The 19825-nt window shown below is 48.7% G+C and overlaps 9 non-coding genes across 9 annotated transcripts; 6 read left to right on the forward strand and 3 right to left on the reverse strand.

Moving 5' to 3' along the window:
* Nucleotides 1-72, reverse strand: Trnap-agg. Its single transcript has one exon. It is a non-coding gene; the product is annotated as a tRNA-Pro (tRNA).
* Nucleotides 73-560: 488 nt separating this feature from the next.
* Nucleotides 561-633, forward strand: Trnav-cac. Its single transcript has one exon. It is a non-coding gene; the product is annotated as a tRNA-Val (tRNA).
* Nucleotides 634-791: 158 nt separating this feature from the next.
* Nucleotides 792-864, forward strand: Trnav-aac. The gene has a single exon. It is a non-coding gene; the product is annotated as a tRNA-Val (tRNA).
* Nucleotides 865-6620: 5756 nt separating this feature from the next.
* Trnap-agg lies at nt 6621-6692 on the reverse strand. The gene has a single exon. It is a non-coding gene; the product is annotated as a tRNA-Pro (tRNA).
* Nucleotides 6693-7180: 488 nt separating this feature from the next.
* On the forward strand, nt 7181-7253 carry Trnav-cac. The gene has a single exon. It is a non-coding gene; the product is annotated as a tRNA-Val (tRNA).
* Nucleotides 7254-7411: 158 nt separating this feature from the next.
* Trnav-aac lies at nt 7412-7484 on the forward strand. The gene has a single exon. It is a non-coding gene; the product is annotated as a tRNA-Val (tRNA).
* A 5994-nt stretch (nt 7485-13478) lies between these two features.
* Nucleotides 13479-13550, reverse strand: Trnap-agg. Its single transcript has one exon. It is a non-coding gene; the product is annotated as a tRNA-Pro (tRNA).
* A 488-nt stretch (nt 13551-14038) lies between these two features.
* Trnav-cac lies at nt 14039-14111 on the forward strand. Its single transcript has one exon. It is a non-coding gene; the product is annotated as a tRNA-Val (tRNA).
* A 158-nt stretch (nt 14112-14269) lies between these two features.
* Trnav-aac lies at nt 14270-14342 on the forward strand. Its single transcript has one exon. It is a non-coding gene; the product is annotated as a tRNA-Val (tRNA).
* Nucleotides 14343-19825: the final 5483 nt, after the last annotated feature.

Genomic DNA, 19825 nt, shown 5'->3' on the forward strand with positions numbered 1-19825 from the left:
TTGCTCGTCCGGGATTTGAACCCGGGACCTCCTGCACCCTAAGCAGGAATCATACCCCTAGACCAACGAGCCCTGTGACAGCGTGAACGCCAATTATTTCAGCAAACTGCATCCCTCGAAGTCGTCCAGGGTGCTCTTTGAATCTGGTGCGGCTGGCGGGATGGGGAAGGTGCTTTCTGCCGGCAGTGCTGTTCTTCGACAGACTGTGTGGCGACACCGTGGGTCACGGGCAGCACCGTTCTCGGAGGTGCCGTGGCCCGCGGTCGGCGGCCTTCCAGGGCTATTGGCATCTTCATGTAGAGCTGCCGCCGGGTGCGCACTGCCTGCTGCTAAGGAGGTGATTGTTTTTGCTGATGTGACTTGCAATAACGACTGCGCGAAACGCCGCTATCTCGTTGGGGATGCTACGACATACACCCTCTCGAGCACCCCGAATACTTGTTGAGCCCTCGGCTACGATGGGTTTCAGGCTGTCAAATGAACTATGGTGTGTGCATGCGCGGACGGGAGAAAGGCTGAGGCGTCTTCGAGTGTACAAGGATGGACAGAGCGTATCCGTCGTTTCCGTAGTGTAGCGGTTATCACGTCTGCTTCACACGCAGAAGGTTCCCGGTTCGATCCCGGGCGGGAACAGTATTCTCCTGCCTATGTCGCATACTACTCGAGTGAGCCACGTCGTGTGTGGATCTGCTACATGTACCTTCGTCATGCAAGTGCCGCATTTACTGAATTTTTAAGTTACGATGGCAACCTTGCTACAAGTTCTCTGAGAAGCAAGAACGAAAGCAGTAGTTTCCGTGGTGTAGCGGTTATCACGTCTGCCTAACGCGCAGAAGGTCCCCGGTTCGATCCCGGGCGGAAACACTTTTTCATCACTTTAAACAAGACATACCGACAAGCATTTGCCACGTTATGTACCTAAAGCTTGGCAATCACCTTCATACGTCGGACCAGACGGTCATTTCTTTACACCAAGTATGAAATTTACACTGACGGGCAGCTTTTTGCGCTGACTCAGCCACCTACGTGCGACCAGTTTGCACAAAACGCTAGGGCTCGTCCGGGATTTGAACCCGGGACCTCCTGCACCCTAAGCAGGAATCATACCCCTTTTTTTTTTTTTTTTTTTTTTTTTTTTTTTTTTTTTTTTTGAAGCAGACACTCTACCACTCGAACGAATATATCTATTGAAAAAAATATTAAAGAATATCCACCACACAGCCACTTCAAAAGAAGTACAGTACTGAAATTAAAATCCTAAAACATGACTATATAATGTAGACTGCTTACTGAAATAAAGGTTAAAACACGAAAACTTCAGTCCTGGTGTAGAGAAGAAACATACATAAAGGCGGCAAATTCAGAAACAGTATAAAAGAAAATGGCTCACACAGGTGACCTTAGCCAACACCCTCTCTTTCAAATGTCAGGCTAAGCATATTGGCAAAATCATCTCGGAGGCCTGGCAATCGCAAGCGCTGCCAGTAAGCAGTAAGCATGTACTGCCGAAACGCTAGGTGTCCATCCTCTTCATGACAACTGTTGACAAAATGTACGAAATGGCCAATCAACCACATGACGGTATGGAGCTTCGTCCGCGGAAAAAAGGAAGAATCGGGCCGGACGATGATGTCAATAGTATAAGCGGCTTCAGCAGACCTAGTGACAAAAGCAAGTTGTTTCCTGAGCCAACGCCAATTAGCAAGGTGCCCACAGCAGGTGAATCGATGTTCAAGGGTATCCAGGAGACCACACCGAGTACAGGTGTCCGTGTCAGAAAGACCAATACGGTGCAGTCGTACATTGGTGGGAACCAAATTATTTATTACCCTATACCACGTGGACGCCACGGCCATAGAGTGGATCGGCAGACTAACGTTCTTCCAGACGTTCCTCCAGGACACGGATGGAGACGCCAGTTCTATTGGATTGGGACTGGCCAGCCCCTCCCAGCGGGCAATCAAGCTCTTGGTCGTTGGCACCGGTCGCCGCAAGAAGACGTCACCGAGGTAACTCACCGCAATGTAAAATTCCCGAATGTGTTTCAACTTAAAATTTAGGCGTCCGACATCGACAGGTGGAGCAAGGCTCGCCGGACGCACAACAGTAAAAAGCCTGGATGTAATTGAAGTCACTTCTTGCGTAACAATTAGAGTCGTTCGGCGGACGTACAAAGCAGACGCCTTGCGAGTAATGTCAGAGAGGCCCAAGCCTCCGGAGAGACGCGGTTTCGTCATTACCTCGTAACGTAACTTGAATAGATGGCCCTTCCATATAAACCTGCTAGACAATTGGCGCAACCTTTTCGCCACCATCATGGGAAGTGGGAACAGCTGAGCAACATAATAAGCTTTACATAGGACGTAGGTGTCTAAAATTCGGACTTTTTGCAAAATGGTAGCAGAGCGCTGCTCATGGACCATCAGAGCCCCCTGTATCTTCTCGGTGACAGGTGTCCAATTGAGAGCCGCCATTTTTAGAGGACACCGATCAATGATAATCCCCAAGGACGTATGGCGATCGACAAAAGTGGCCCAAGGGACGTCAGCATCGCGAAATCCTCGAATATCAAGGAACTTACATTTACCCTGATTGAGACGCGCTCCAGAGACACGACAGTATGCATCAAGTGCCCCTTTCAACAACGGGATATCATCTCGTTGACGGAGGAGAACAACGACATCATCCGCATATGCCTTAACCGAGAGCTTCCCACCAGAGAGGGACATACCCTGAAGCTTGAGAGCAATAGTCCGAAGCAGCGGTTCCAGGGACAAAACGAATAAAGACATAGAGAGCGGACTACCCTGAGGCACTCCGCGGCGGATAGCAATGGGCGGCGTCAGCTGCCCATTGACTGACACCCGAGCTGTTATTCCCCTGTACAAATTGCCAAGAACACCACGTGATGAAGCGTTAAAACCTATTGTACCTAAAACACGATCTAAAAACACATGACTGACGTGATCAAAAGCCTTATAAAAATCAAGGAAGGCAAAGGCACAATGTACGTTTGTAACCGCCGCAACCGAGACAACATCCCGATATTCGGCTCCTGGTGTCAGAATAGATCTATCATGAAAACAACATTGATGTGCACCAATCACACCCCGAAGCAGAGAAGACAGCCGGCTATTGAGCGCTCTAGCAGCTGTCTTATAGTCAAAATTCAGCAATGTGAGCGGACGAAGATTGGCAGCAGATAAACGACCAGAGGACTTCGGAATTAAAACAATTTTCCCTACTTTAAAATCGGCAGGCACATCCATCCCTCTGACAATCTCATTTAAAATCTGCGTAAAAATGCCACCCAAAAGAGGCCAAAAACGGAGATAAAATTCTTTAGGCAGGCCGTCTGGACCCGGCGATTTACTGGACGGAGAGCGAGCAATAAAATCGAAAACATCATCTACCTGGAACTCCCGGAGAAATTCGCCGTTCGCGTCAGGCGCGATCGTCGCAGTTAGATCCCCAAAGACATCATCCGAAAGAGACTCACCAGAATCATCGGCAGAATAGAGACAAGTGTAATACTGATGAAGAGCACGAACCATTTCCTCCTGTGCACTAAGCTGTCGCCCATCATCCACCGTAAGAGAAGAGATGAAGGAGCGACGACGACGAGTCTGATGCCGTAGCAGGTGGTACAAGGATGTCAGTTCACCTTCAACAAGAGAGTGAGGTTTCGACTTAACTCGCAGACCATCCATCTGTCGTCGTTTAAGGCTCAAGAGCTTGGCTTTAATACGACGAACATCATGGATCCGCAGTGGAGAGGTACCCGCCGCGTCATATAGTTCACGCAGGACAGAGTAGTAATATTCATACGTGTTCTTAAAATCACGCGTCCTAGCAGCACAGTAGAAAATCAAAGTCTGACGAATCTTGGGCTTGGCAAACGCAGTCCACCAAACCAGCAAGGAGGGGTATCGCGGGACAGAGCGAAGACATCGCTCCCACACGCCACTTATAACATCATCCATAGCACTGTCGGCAAGGTGGGAAACATTTAACATCCACTGGGAACGATAAAGTTTTGCAGGTTGGCGACTAAGATTTACAGTTGCAGTAAAAGCACAATGGTCAGAAAAACTAGTAGGAATAACATCGACAGAAAGAATTTTATCACATAAAAAATCAGATAAATAGAATCTGTCGAGTCTACTGCATGAGGACGCGGTAAAAAACGTATATTTCACCAGGGTTGGATATTTGTGTTCCCAAACATCACGCAGATGCATCGTACGAACTAAGTCATGTAAATCACGGCAATAATTAAAATTGGGGGACTGGTCTGCAGGGCGTAAAACACAATTAAAATCGCCTCCGAGCAGGAGACTCCGAGGACTCTGGCGCAAAAGATAAATAAGCTCTTCTTTATAAAAGCGCGATCGAGCCACAGTGTGACCCGAACCAGAGGGGGCATACAAAACAACGAGGCGGAGATCAAAAAGACGACAACCAATCCCACGGCCAGAGTCAAGGAATTCAATGTCAGTAATAGGAATGCCCTCTCGAAAGAAAAGAGCAGTTCCTGTTGAATATTCCGGCGCGACATTAAAAACAGTTTGAAATCCAGGTAGAGAGAGATCAGAAAACAACACTTCCTGCAAAAACACTACGTCCGCACAGGCGTCGTAAATAAACTGCCGCAAAGAGGCAATGCGAACGTCGGACTCAATACGGTTAACATTTAAGGTAAGAAAGGTGTATGCTTGAACCATAGAGAGAAAAGCGAGAAAACAAATCACCTACACCGACGCACCAGCGTCACAGTCCATAGCAGGGGTGACGGAGGCATCCGAGGGAGGGGGACTGCTACCCCGTTCCGCGGATCCCTTACGTTTCGGTTTTTTACGAACAGCATTAACGTTCGGCTGAACGCGTAACTTGCGTCGGCTGACGGGCAAGGAAGCTTCAGCCGCCGGTGACGTAGGAGGGTCAAGTTCTGTATCCGACACCACCCGCGCCGGTCCACATGCGGGATCGGGGGTCGCGGGGGAAACATCCGACAAAACGGAATGGTCAACACCTGCACTAGCTTCCGGCAAACATGGACTGCACGGAGGCGAAACGTGAGCAGGAAGGTCCGAGGCCGCAGAGTTGGAAGGAAGCGGAGCAGCTCCGCTGGCAGAGGTATGGGGCAGCGAAGCAGGAAGTTGTCGCGGCTCCACTTGTTGTGACATCGAAGTCGGTTCGGAAGACGGCGCCAACAGGCCCGACCGACGACCCGACTCGAGAGAAGCTGCGTCGGAGGCCGGAGGGGCGCCAGCAGCCGCCACCGGAACCGCTACCTCAGGAGGGCAGGGAGCAGCTACAGTACACAGTGGCTCGGAGGATGCCGGTCGCTCGGACTGGGGCATCTCAGGGAGATCCTCATCCGTACTATTTCCATCGTGTGGGCGACGCCTCTTATTATTCAAAAGTGGCACACCCACCTGAGGGACAGACGGAACAACATCAGATTTAGCACGCAAAGGAGGAAATTCTGTATCAGGGGTGCGCAAAACCTGTGGCGGGGCGCTACTACCACTGGACTGTGCTACACCAAGAGCAGAACCACCTGCAACGAGGTCAGCGACCGTTAACTTGCGACGCTGTTCGAGAGAATTTTTTAAAACAAAAACTCTCCGCGGACAGTCGGTACGCACGTGACCACTTTCATTGCACAAAAAACAGGTGCCAACCTGACCACTATATGTTACATGGACACGATATCCACCGATCTGCAGGTGAGATGGAATATTCTGCTTAACGTGCATTTCGACTGAACGAATACCACTGTAACATTGCAGGCGATGTTGGCTTGACCAGCGTTCAAGGCGAATGCTCTTTACATCACCATACTTCTGTAGACCCTCCTTAAGATAGACATTATCCACCTCCGGTGGAAGGTTGTAAACACGAACATTGGTATACGTGATGGAAGCATTGGAAAGCAGCACGGTACTTACAGAATCATCCCGATGCCGAAAGAGAACTTGATGACCATATTTAGAAAGAATTTTATCAACCTGAAGTGGGTCCATAAACTTAACAAAGAAAACATACAGTTCGGTATCAAAATAAGCAGTGTGCACCTGATCCGAATGAACACCAAAGGTATCTACCAACCAATCATGAATCTCAAGAGAACTAGGTTGCACATGGCGGGTTGACTTGTCAAAAGCAAAACTAACTGTAGCCTGACGAGGAATAACCTGGGACGACATTTTCAAAATATGCGGTCGAAACCGCTACACAAAAAACACTGAAATAAGGACAGAAAGTAACACAAGGTACGAAACAACGACGGAGAAATACTCTCAGAAGTTGCAACACAACACGTAACAAAAACGATAGTCCACTATACGTAACGCTACGGCGGAGCGGTTATCACGTCTGCCTAACACGCAGAAGGTCCCCGGTTCGATCCCGGGCGGAAACACTTTTTCATCACTTTAAACAAGACATACCGACAAGCATTTGCCACGTTCTGTACCTAAAGCTTGGCAATCACCTTCATACGTCGGACCAGACGGTCATTTCTTTACACCAAGTATGAAATTCACTTTACACTGACGGGCAGCTTTTTGCGCTGACTCAGCCACCTACGTGCGACCAGTTTGCACAAAACGCTATTGCTCGTCCGGGATTTGAACCCGGGACCTCCTGCACCCTAAGCAGGAATCATACCCCTAGACCAACGAGCCCTGTGACAGCGTGAACGCCAATTATTTCAGCAAACTGCATCTCTCGAAGTCGTCCAGGGTGCTCTTTGAATCTGGTGCGGCTGGCGGGATGGGGAAGGTGCTTTCTGCCGGCAGTGCTGTTCTTCGACAGACTGTGTGGCGACACCGTGGGTCACGGGCAGCACCGTTCTCGGAGGTGCCGTGGCTCGCGGTCGGCGGCCTTCCAGGGCTATTGGCATCTTCATGTAGAGCTGCCGCCGGGTGCGCACTGCCTGCTGCTAAGGAGGTGATTGTTTTTGCTGATGTGACTTGCAATAACGACTGCGCGAAACGCCGCTATCTCGTTGGGGATGCTACGACATACACCCTCTCGAGCACCCCGAATACTTGTTGAGCCCTCGGCTACGATGGGTTTCAGGCTGTCAAATGAACTATGGTGTGTGCATGCGCGGACGGGAGAAAGGCTGAGGCGTCTTCGAGTGTACAAGGATGGACAGAGCGTATCCGTCGTTTCCGTAGTGTAGCGGTTATCACGTCTGCTTCACACGCAGAAGGTTCCCGGTTCGATCCCGGGCGGGAACAGTATTCTCCTGCCTATGTCGCATACTACTCGAGTGAGCCACGTCGTGTGTGGATCTGCTACATGTACCTTCGTCATGCAAGTGCCGCATTTACTGAATTTTTAAGTTACGATGGCAACCTTGCTACAAGTTCTCTGAGAAGCAAGAACGAAAGCAGTAGTTTCCGTGGTGTAGCGGTTATCACGTCTGCCTAACGCGCAGAAGGTCCCCGGTTCGATCCCGGGCGGAAACACTTTTTCATCACTTTAAACAAGACATACCGACAAGCATTTGCCACGTTATGTACCTAAAGCTTGGCAATCACCTTCATACGTCGGACCAGACGGTCATTTCTTTACACCAAGTATGAAATTTACACTGACGGGCAGCTTTTTGCGCTGACTCAGCCACCTACGTGCGACCAGTTTGCACAAAACGCTAGGGCTCGTCCGGGATTTGAACCCGGGACCTCCTGCACCCTAAGCAGGAATCATACCCCTTTTTTTTTTTTTTTTTTTTTTTTTTGTATTTTAAAAAAAAAAAAAATGGAAAAGCAGCAGTTTCTGGTACCTACTTTAATAGCACCATTCGCACTATTCATTTGCGAGAGCATTTCTTAAATACCGCACCCACTCATAATTTTTTTTATCCTTGGCCGCTTTTTTCGAAAGATCTACGGTAAAAGGGGCTGTTAAAAAATTCATTTGCTTTCTGTGAGGATCGAACTCACGAACTCTGGTTTACTAGACCAGCGCTCTGCCACTTTTTTTTTTTTTTTTTTTTTTTTTTTTTACCACTCGAACGAATATATCTATTGAAAAAAATATTAAAGAATATCCACCACACAGCCACTTCAAAAGAAGTACAGTACTGAAATTAAAATCCTAAAACATGACTATATAATGTAGACTGCTTACTGAAATAAAGGTTAAAACACGAAAACTTCAGTCCTGGTGTAGAGAAGAAACATACATAAAGGCGGCAAATTCAGAAACAGTATAAAAGAAAATGGCTCACACAGGTGACCTTAGCCAACACCCTCTCTTTCAAATGTCAGGCTAAGCATATTGGCAAAATCATCTCGGAGGCCTGGCAATCGCAAGCGCTGCCAGTAAGCAGTAAGCATGTACTGCCGAAACGCTAGGTGTCCATCCTCTTCATGACAACTGTTGACAAAATGTACGAAATGGCCAATCAACCACATGACGGTATGGAGCTTCGTCCGCGGAAAAAAGGAAGAATCGGGCCGGACGATGATGTCAATAGTATAAGCGGCTTCAGCAGACCTAGTGACAAAAGCAAGTTGTTTCCTGAGCCAACGCCAATTAGCAAGGTGCCCACAGCAGGTGAATCGATGTTCAAGGGTATCCAGGAGACCACACCGAGTACAGGTGTCCGTGTCAGAAAGACCAATACGGTGCAGTCGTACATTGGTGGGAACCAAATTATTTATTACCCTATACCACGTGGACGCCACGGCCATAGAGTGGATCGGCAGACTAACGTTCTTCCAGACGTTCCTCCAGGACACGGATGGAGACGCCAGTTCTATTGGATTGGGACTGGCCAGCCCCTCCCAGCGGGCAATCAAGCTCTTGGTCGTTGGCACCGGTCGCCGCAAGAAGACGTCACCGAGGTAACTCACCGCAATGTAAAATTCCCGAATGTGTTTCAACTTAAAATTTAGGCGTCCGACATCGACAGGTGGAGCAAGGCTCGCCGGACGCACAACAGTAAAAAGCCTGGATGTAATTGAAGTCACTTCTTGCGTAACAATTAGAGTCGTTCGGCGGACGTACAAAGCAGACGCCTTGCGAGTAATGTCAGAGAGGCCCAAGCCTCCGGAGAGACGCGGTTTCGTCATTACCTCGTAACGTAACTTGAATAGATGGCCCTTCCATATAAACCTGCTAGACAATTGGCGCAACCTTTTCGCCACCATCATGGGAAGTGGGAACAGCTGAGCAACATAATAAGCTTTACATAGGACGTAGGTGTCTAAAATTCGGACTTTTTGCAAAATGGTAGCAGAGCGCTGCTCATGGACCATCAGAGCCCCCTGTATCTTCTCGGTGACAGATGTCCAATTGAGAGCCGCCATTTTTAGAGGACACCGATCAATGATAATCCCCAAGGACGTATGGCGATCGACAAAAGTGGCCCAAGGGACGTCAGCATCGCGAAATCCTCGAATATCAAGGAACTTACATTTACCCTGATTGAGACGCGCTCCAGAGACACGACAGTATGCATCAACTGCCCCTTTCAACAACGGGATATCATCTCGTTGACGGAGGAGAACAACGACATCATCCGCATATGCCTTAACCGAGAGCTTCCCACCAGAGAGGGACATACCCTGAAGCTTGAGAGCAATAGTCCGAAGCAGCGGTTCCAGGGACAAAACGAATAAAGACATAGAGAGCGGACTACCCTGAGGCACTCCGCGGCGGATAGCAATGGGCGGCGTCAGCTGCCCATTGACTGACACCCGAGCTGTTATTCCCCTGTACAAATTGCCAAGAACACCACGTGATGAAGCGTTAAAACCTATTGTACCTAAAACACGATCTAAAAACACATGACTGACGTGATCAAAAGCCTTATAAAAATCAAGGAAGGCAAAGGCACAATGTACGTTTGTAACCGCCGCAACCGAGACAACATCCCGATATTCGGCTCCTGGTGTCAGAATAGATCTATCATGAAAACAACATTGATGTGCACCAATCACACCCCGAAGCAGAGAAGACAGCCGGCTATTGAGCGCTCTAGCAGCTGTCTTATAGTCAAAATTCAGCAATGTGAGCGGACGAAGATTGGCAGCAGATAAACGACCAGAGGACTTCGGAATTAAAACAATTTTCCCTACTTTAAAATCGGCAGGCACATCCATCCCTCTGACAATCTCATTTAAAATCTGCGTAAAAATGCCACCCAAAAGAGGCCAAAAACGGAGATAAAATTCTTTAGGCAGGCCGTCTGGACCCGGCGATTTACTGGACGGAGAGCGAGCAATAAAATCGAAAACATCATCTACCTGGAACTCCCGGAGAAATTCGCCGTTCGCGTCAGGCGCGATCGTCGCAGTTAGATCCCCAAAGACATCATCCGAAAGAGACTCACCAGAATCATCGGCAGAATAGAGACTAGTGTAATACTGATGAAGAGCACGAACCATTTCCTCCTGTGCACTAAGCTGTCGCCCATCATCCACCGTAAGAGAAGAGATGAAGGAGCGACGACGACGAGTCTGATGCCGTAGCAGGTGGTACAAGGATGTCAGTTCACCTTCAACAAGAGAGTGAGGTTTCGACTTAACTCGCAGACCATCCATCTGTCGTCGTTTAAGGCTCAAGAGCTTGGCTTTAATACGACGAACATCATGGATCCGCAGTGGAGAGGTACCCGCCGCGTCATATAGTTCACGCAGGACAGAGTAGTAATATTCATACGTGTTCTTAAAATCACGCGTCCTTGCAGCACAGTAGAAAATCAAAGTCTGACGAATCTTGGGCTTGGCAAACGCAGTCCACCAAACCAGCAAGGAGGGGTATCGCGGGACAGAGCGAAGACATCGCTCCCACACGCCACTTATAACATCATCCATAGCACTGTCGGCAAGGTGGGAAACATTTAACATCCACTGGGAACGATAAAGTTTTGCAGGTTGGCGACTAAGATTTACAGTTGCAGTAAAAGCACAATGGTCAGAAAAACTAGTAGGAATAACATCGACAGAAAGAATTTTATCACATAAAAAATCAGATAAATAGAATCTGTCGAGTCTACTGCATGAGGACGCGGTAAAAAACGTATATTTCACCAGGGTTGGATATTTGTGTTCCCAAACATCACGCAGATGCATCGTACGAACTAAGTCATGTAAATCACGGCAATAATTAAAATTGGGGGACTGGTCTGCAGGGCGTAAAACACAATTAAAATCGCCTCCGAGCAGGAGACTCCGAGGACTCTGGCGCAAAAGATAAATAAGCTCTTCTTTATAAAAGCGCGATCGAGCCACAGTGTGACCCGAACCAGAGGGGGCATACAAAACAACGAGGCGGAGATCAAAAAGACGACAACCAATCCCACGGCCAGAGTCAAGGAATTCAATGTCAGTAATAGGAATGCCCTCTCGAAAGAAAAGAGCAGTTCCTGTTGAATATTCCGGCGCGACATTAAAAACAGTTTGAAATCCAGGTAGAGAGAGATCAGAAAACAACACTTCCTGCAAAAACACTACGTCCGCACAGGCGTCGTAAATAAACTGCCGCAAAGAGGCAATGCGAACGTCGGACTCAATACGGTTAACATTTAAGGTAAGAAAGGTGTATGCTTGAACCATAGAGAGAAAAGCGAGAAAACAAATCACCTACACCGACGCACCAGCGTCACAGTCCATAGCAGGGGTGACGGAGGCATCCGAGGGAGGGGGACTGCTACCCCGTTCCGCGGATCCCTTACGTTTCGGTTTTTTACGAACAGCATTAACGTTCGGCTGAACGCGTAACTTGCGTCGGCTGACGGGCAAGGAAACTTCAGCCGCCGGTGACGTAGGAGGGTCAAGTTCTGTATCCGACACCACCCGCGCCGGTCCACATGCGGGATCCGGGGTCGCGGGGGAAACATCCGACAAAACGGAATGGTCAACACCTGCACTAGCTTCCGGCAAACATGGACTGCACGGAGGCGAAACGTGAGCAGGAAGGTCCGAGGCCGCAGAGTTGGAAGGAAGCGGAGCAGCTCCGCTGGCAGAGGTATGGGGCAGCGAAGCAGGAGGTTGTCGCGGCTCCACTTGTTGTGACATCGAAGTCGGTTCGGAAGACGGCGCCAACAGGCCCGACCGACGACCCGACTCGAGAGAAGCTGCGTCGGAGGCCGGAGGGGCGCCAGCAGCCGCCACCGGAACCGCTACCTCAGGAGGGCAGGGAGCAGCTACAGTACACAGTGGCTCGGAGGATGCCGGTCGCTCGGACTGGGGCATCTCAGGGAGATCCTCATCCGTACTATTTCCATCGTGTGGGCGACGCCTCTTATTATTCAAAAGTGGCACACCCACCTGAGGGACAGACGGAACAACATCAGATTTAGCACGCAAAGGAGGAAATTCTGTATCAGGGGTGCGCAAAACCTGTGGCGGGGCGCTACTACCACTGGACTGTGCTACACCAAGAGCAGAACCACCTGCAACGAGGTCAGCGACCGTTAACTTGCGACGCTGTTCGAGAGAATTTTTTAAAACAAAAACTCTCCGCGGACAGTCGGTACGCACGTGACCACTTTCATTGCACAAAAAACAGGTGCCAACCTGACCACTATATGTTACATGGACACGATATCCACCGATCTGCAGGTGAGATGGAATATTCTGCTTAACGTGCATTTCAACTGAACGAATACCACTGTAACATTGCAGGCGATGTTGGCTTGACCAGCGTTCAAGGCGAATGCTCTTTACATCACCATACTTCTGTAGACCCTCCTTAAGATAGACATTATCCACCTCCGGTGGAAGGTTGTAAACACGAACTTTGGTATACGTGATGGAAGCATTGGAAAGCAGCACGGTACTTACAGAATCATCCCGATGCCGAAAGAGAACTTGATGACCATATTTAGAAAGAATTTTATCAACCTGAAGTGGGTCCATAAACTTAACAAAGAAAACATACAGTTCGGTATCAAAATAAGCAGTGTGCACCTGATCCGAATGAACACCAAAGGTATCTACCAACCAATCATGAATCTCAAGAGAACTAGGTTGCACATGGCGGGTTGACTTGTCAAAAGCAAAACTAACTGTAGCCTGACGAGGAATAACCTGGGACGACATTTTCAAAATATGCGGTCGAAACCGCTACACAAAAAACACTGAAATAAGGACAGAAAGTAACACAAGGTACGAAACAACGACGGAGAAATACTCTCAGAAGTTGCAACACAACACGTAACAAAAACGATAGTCCACTATACGTAACGCTACGGCGGAGCGGTTATCACGTCTGCCTAACACGCAGAAGGTCCCCGGTTCGATCCCGGGCGGAAACACTTTTTCATCACTTTAAACAAGACATACCGACAAGCATTTGCCACGTTCTGTACCTAAAGCTTGGCAATCACCTTCATACGTCGGACCAGACGGTCATTTCTTTACACCAAGTATGAAATTCACTTTACACTGACGGGCAGCTTTTTGCGCTGACTCAGCCACCTACGTGCGACCAGTTTGCACAAAACGCTATTGCTCGTCCGGGATTTGAACCCGGGACCTCCTGCACCCTAAGCAGGAATCATACCCCTAGACCAACGAGCCCTGTGACAGCGTGAACGCCAATTATTTCAGCAAACTGCATCCCTCGAAGTCGTCCAGGGTGCTCTTTGAATCTGGTGCGGCTGGCGGGATGGGGAAGGTGCTTTCTGCCGGCAGTGCTGTTCTTCGACAGACTGTGTGGCGACACCGTGGGTCACGGGCAGCACCGTTCTCGGAGGTGCCGTGGCCCGCGGTCGGCGGCCTTCCAGGGCTATTGGCATCTTCATGTAGAGCTGCCGCCGGGTGCGCACTGCCTGCTGCTAAGGAGGTGATTGTTTTTGCTGATGTGACTTGCAATAACGACTGCGCGAAACGCCGCTATCTCGTTGGGGATGCTACGACATACACCCTCTCGAGCACCCCGAATACTTGTTGAGCCCTCGGCTACGATGGGTTTCAGGCTGTCAAATGAACTATGGTGTGTGCATGCGCGGACGGGAGAAAGGCTGAGGCGTCTTCGAGTGTACAAGGATGGACAGAGCGTATCCGTCGTTTCCGTAGTGTAGCGGTTATCACGTCTGCTTCACACGCAGAAGGTCCCCGGTTCGATCCCGGGCGGGAACAGTATTTTCCTGCCTATGTCGCATACTACTCGAGTGAGCCACGTCGTGTGTGGATCTGCTACATGTACCTTCGTCATGCAAGTGCCGCATTTACTGAATTTTTAAGTTACGATGGCAACCTTGCTACAAGTTCTCTGAGAAGCAAGAACGAAAGCAGTAGTTTCCGTGGTGTAGCGGTTATCACGTCTGCCTAACACGCAGAAGGTCCCCGGTTCGATCCCGGGCGGAAACACTTTTTCATCACTTTAAACAAGACATACCGACAAGCATTTGCCACGTTCTGTACCTAAAGCTTGGCAATCACCTTCATACGTCGGACCAGACGGTCATTTCTTTACACCAAGTATGAAATTTACACTGACGGGCAGCTTTTTGCGCTGACTCAGCCACCTACGTGCGACCAGTTTGCACAAAACGCTAGGGCTCGTCCGGGATTTGAACCCGGGACCTCCTGCCCCCTAAGCAGGAATCATACCCCTTTTTTTTTTTTTTCATTTTTATCTTTTTTTTTATCTTTTTTCCCGGGCCGCCCGCGTGGCAGGCGAGCATTCTACCACTTTTTTTTTTTTTTTTTTTTTTGTGCTTATGTGGTATCAGGCAGGGAGAGGCAAGGAGGGCAGGGGTCATGCAATCTGAGGCCTGGCCATCTTGTCTCCCACCGTAACTGTCACCACGGCACCCTACCTTATATCGGCGCACTGAAGAAATGCTGCGGCTTGACTCCGCCGCCAGTAACATAAAAACAGAAATTAGTCCGGAGACGAAATGTTGCATCCATTTGCAGTGTAAATGAATTTGTCCATTTTCATATGTATTCAGGAGAGCCGGGAATCCGTGCACTTTGCACCGGATGAGTGCGTCTCACCCCACAAATCAGAGTTAGTATTGAAATGAAAAATATAAATTAAAAGTCTTCTATCGTTGTTTCTCTCCATCGGATTGACTGTTACAATTAAGAAACTAGGAAACTCAGTTCTGTGCAGGGCATCCGCCAATGATACGGAACGCGCTACTACAAACATTCTGTTAATTTCTGAACGTGACGAATGATCCAAGTGACGCACTAGTAAATTAGTCTGTCCCGCACTTACTTCTTTGGTCTTCACTTCGGGCGTCCGAAGGAAGAGTGGAATCCACCATGTCGGAAGAAATGGCTTTAAGCACTCCATCCTATATTGGCTGTGAAATGATCGTGTGACTTAAAAAGTTTGCAAAATGAGCTTTATAGTTTTTAGTCTTCTGGAGTCGGTGGTGCTGTATCATTAAATACAGGAGAAAGTCTTCTTTACTCGTTGCGTTCACATTGAAAAGATAGTAAACTGTGTGGCCTTTAAGCCAGTTTACTGAATTTCTTTTGGTCTGCGGGTAAGGCACTACCTCCGGAGTGAGGAAATCAGCTGGCGTTATGGTCGCAGGGCATGTTCTAGTGATGCTCGCCAACAACTGTCGTATGACCGCCCAAACATCTCGCACTTTTTCGCAGACAAATCGGTGTTCCTCGCTATCTTGTACCTGGCAAGTGTTGCATAAGGGTGAATCGGCCAGATGAATGGAATGGAGTCTGGCATTGGTAGCTATTTTGCGATTCACCGTGAGATACCAAGACGCTCGCACGTGAGACGGTAAATGGCGTGAATGAATATTATCCCAAATCGCCCGCCAATTGTGAGCTGTATATTTGTCTTCGATGTTATTCCTGGAGGTGGACTCGATCAAAGTCTTATAAAGTTGCTTCACCACCGTTATTTCCTTCGCCGGAATTCTTGTTCGAGCATAACTATATTCAAGCAGGAAGTATTTTAAATGATAAAGGTCGTGTGGAATATGATGTACATCAATCGGGGGGTTGAGGTTCGCTGGGGATATTTCGTTGAGAAGGTGAGCAGTGAGACAGTGTGGAGATTTTGTCCATAGCTTATACACACTGCTTAGATAGAGCGCCTGTGCCTTTTTATAGACATCTGTGAGGTTCAATCCGCCCTTCCGAGGAGGGAGCGTCTACGTAACATATTTAACTTTGAAGATATTGCCTCTGGTCACAAAATGGCCCAGGGCAGACAGCATTCTATGTGCAATGCCACTGGGAAGAGGCAACACTTTGGCGACGTAGTTAATCTTCGAGAGGATATAAGTGTTGACCAGTTCAATTTTTTGGAGAGCATTCAGTTTCCTCATGCTATGCAGTTGTACACATGCCCTAACTTCATGAAGTAAAGCTCTATAATTAACAGCAATGGTATTCTGTATCTTCCGCCGAAACTCAAGGCCTAAGCACTTTATACTGGTAATTTCTCGTAATCGGGTATGATTGGGTAGATTTATTCCCCGTCCAACATTCATGAGTCCGGATTTTTGCCAGTTCACCTTCGCCCCAGATACCGCCTCATATCGTTGAAGTATTTGAAGTGAGGACCGCACTTCTTGCGCGTTCACGACAAGAAAGCCGACATCATCTGCGTACGCACGGCACACAATCTTCTGGCTATTGATTTCCAATCCCTGCAAATGTGCAGTTAGCGTAGCGAGCAGAGGTTCTATGGCGATGGCAAAGAGAGCCATCGACATCGGACAGCCTTGCCTCACCGAACACTCGATATCAATAGCGCCACTGAGGCGACCATTAATTTGAATCCGCGACGTACTATTACGGATCAGATTGTCGAGTACTTGGGTGAACTGGTGCGGAAACCCCAATTCCTGCATGACGCGGAAAAGGAAACGATGGCTCACCCTGTCGAAAGCTTTTGCAAAGTCTATCATGACGAGGGCGCATTTTAACTTGCAAGCCTCCGCTACGGCAATGACATCTCTGTAATCCGTGAGCGTGTGGTAAATAGATCTATCTCTACCGACACTCGTTTGATACTGTCCTGTGATTGTGGTCATGACAGTTTTGAGCCGTTGGCTCAGAACACGGGCGAATAGTTTATAATCACTATTTAATAACGTGAGAGGTCGCAGGTTAGTGAGGTCGTTACTGCACGGGGTCTTGGGCAGTAAGACAACAATTCCTTGTCGAAATTCCTGCGGAATAACGTTTTGTGGGTTCATTAGTTCTTTACATATTGCAAGGAGTTTCGATTTCATCTGCGGCCAGAAGGTTTGATATACTTCTGCAGGTATTCCATCGCAACCAGGAGATTTATTCTTCGGACTCCTTAGGATAACGTCTGTTAATTCGTCTTCTGTCACCTCTGTCATCAGCTGAGTCGCCTCTGTGGGGCTGAGTTTCCGTGATAAATTTGTCGCAAACTCCGCAAACACGGTATCATCTGTCATTTTATTGGACATCAGGTCTCGATAGTACTCTTCAATCGCACGCATAATGTCACTTTGTTTAGTAACTATTGCCCCGGTGCTGGTTCGGATGTGTGTAATGATTTTCCGACTGCCTCGTCGACTTTCACGTAACATGTGATACATGGCAGCCTCTTCTTCTTGCACCGTCTTAGGAACTCGCGCCCGAATTTGAAAACCTTCCAACTGTTTCCGTTGCAGCGTTAAAAGTTTCGCCTGAATTCTTTTGATCTTTGCAAAATTGCCGATAACGGTCGCGTCACATTTATACAACTCCCGAAGACACTGAAAGTAAAATTCCATGGTCCGTTTGTGCCACAGACTTTTCTGACGGGAGTAAAACATTAAAGTTTTCCTAATTTGTGGTTTGGCGCATTTGAGCCACCACTCGATCGCGGAGTTGTAGGATCTGAATTTGCGTTCACATGCCGTCCAGGTGGACAGGAAGGCTTCTCGACATGCAGGATCATGCAAATGTGCGATGTTGAACTTCCATAACCCTCGACCCCGGTATGTTTCCTGTTTTTGCATGTTGACGGTGCAGATATAGGCAGCATGGTCGGAAAATACAGTTGGCCATATTTCGGTGTGTAGCAGGTGTTGCGTTAAATTACGCGATATGTAAATTCTATCTAACCTACTTGCCGAATGATTGGTAACATGCGTAAAACCCACTTCCACTCCGTGCATGTGCGTCCAAGTGTCAGTGAAGCGGAGTTCTTGAATGATCTGTTCTAATTCGACACACCGATTAAAGTGAGGAGTTTGATCGATTTGACGAAGCACACAATTGAAATCGCCGCCAAAAATGACATCACTGTAGTTGGTCCCGAAGAGCGGAAGGATCTCGTGGCGAAAAAATTCTGCACGGTGTTGCCTATTACTGGACCCAGAAGGTGCGTAAATATTAATCAGTCTGATGTTATTGACAGTGACTGCTATCCCTCTGCCGGTCACCAGTTTGGCCTCACAATTTGCAATGATCCCTTCTTTTAACAGTAATGCTGTTCCAAGTTCGAAACCGTTGCCAGGGTTCACGAAAGCGTTATACCCTGCTATGTGGTCTAACCTGATCTCACTCACTTCCTGAAGCATGGCTATATCGATGTCGGCTGCGTATAACAAGTCTTGTAAGTTCTTCAGATTCAAAACACTGCGTATCTTATTGATATTGAGAGTCAGGATCTTGTAGGCCTGCAAGGTGGTCATAGATGTTTGGTACGAAAGGAGCAAACGATAGGGTGCGTCATACAGCCGTCAATTGGAGGCGCTGACCGTGTCGGTCGTTTGAGTAGCCATGGCCACGTGGACGTTGTGTCCATCAACCGCTGATACGGGGGGCAAGGAGCCGGTCGAGGGTGTGGAATCCTCCTGCATCTCTACATCAGCTTCGTTCGTTTCAAACTCGTCCGCCCAATTGGGAGAGCAAAGGGTGCCTACTGGCTCAGAAACTGGTGGATTCGTATTCTGTGGCTCAGTTTGCTGAGTGGGCGTCTCATCTGGTCCGCTGTCGTACATCGTGGGAGTCTCCGACATGGTGTCGTCTGATCGTGTTGTGTCCCGCGAGCGCGAAGGCGAGGCGGCAGCGTCTGCGGGCCCTTCTTTTAAATTCTGACCGATTAATTTAGCCTTTCCCCGCAAGCTCGGTGCTGTATCTTCCGCACCTTGGTGAGCCATCCTCCGCTTTTTATTTTTCTTCGGAGATCGATTACCACGTATTACTGTGTCGGAGTTGGGCATCGTTTCAGCGACTCGTTCAGACATGGGAGCAGGAGCCATGGACACCTCCACCAACTCGGCACCCCGTGAGGGCTGGTCCACCGCCATCTCACTGGTCCTGTTAGTTTCATGTGTTTCAGAAGCAGCCATCTCGGACGCGACTGGCGTGTCCGGAGACGTCACATTAACGACGGAACTGGGTCCGGCAGGTTTATCGCTAATCGGTTGTATTGACGGCTCACCGCGGGCAACCGACACGTACGATGGCTGTAATGTTGACATCGCGGGAGGGCTAACACTCTCTCCGGTTGGCAGTTGTACTACACGACGCTGTAAACATTCCGCACGAACATGTCCCGTCGAGTTACATCTGGCACATGTTCTAGGTTGGCCATCATACATTACGACGGCACGGTACCCACAAACCGTGACGTACGACGGAATATGTCGTTGCAAGTCAACTTTAAGCTGCCTGACGCCATTCAGTACCGGATACTTATGCGCCGGAGACCAACGTTCTGCAAAGTTGCTCAAAACTTTGCCATACGGCGATATCGCAACGTTTATCTGTTCTGCTGGGACCTCAAACGGTAGTTCAAAAATGCGAATTGTTCGAAGTCCAAGCCCGGCGTGAGAAACAGTAACCACACCCACATTGCCATCACTATGCTTAAACTTCAAACCAGAACTAAAGGAGTC

Source organism: Schistocerca piceifrons, unplaced genomic scaffold (assembly GCF_021461385.2).
Source record: "Schistocerca piceifrons isolate TAMUIC-IGC-003096 unplaced genomic scaffold, iqSchPice1.1 HiC_scaffold_538, whole genome shotgun sequence".
NCBI classification, from domain to species: domain Eukaryota; kingdom Metazoa; phylum Arthropoda; class Insecta; order Orthoptera; family Acrididae; genus Schistocerca; species Schistocerca piceifrons.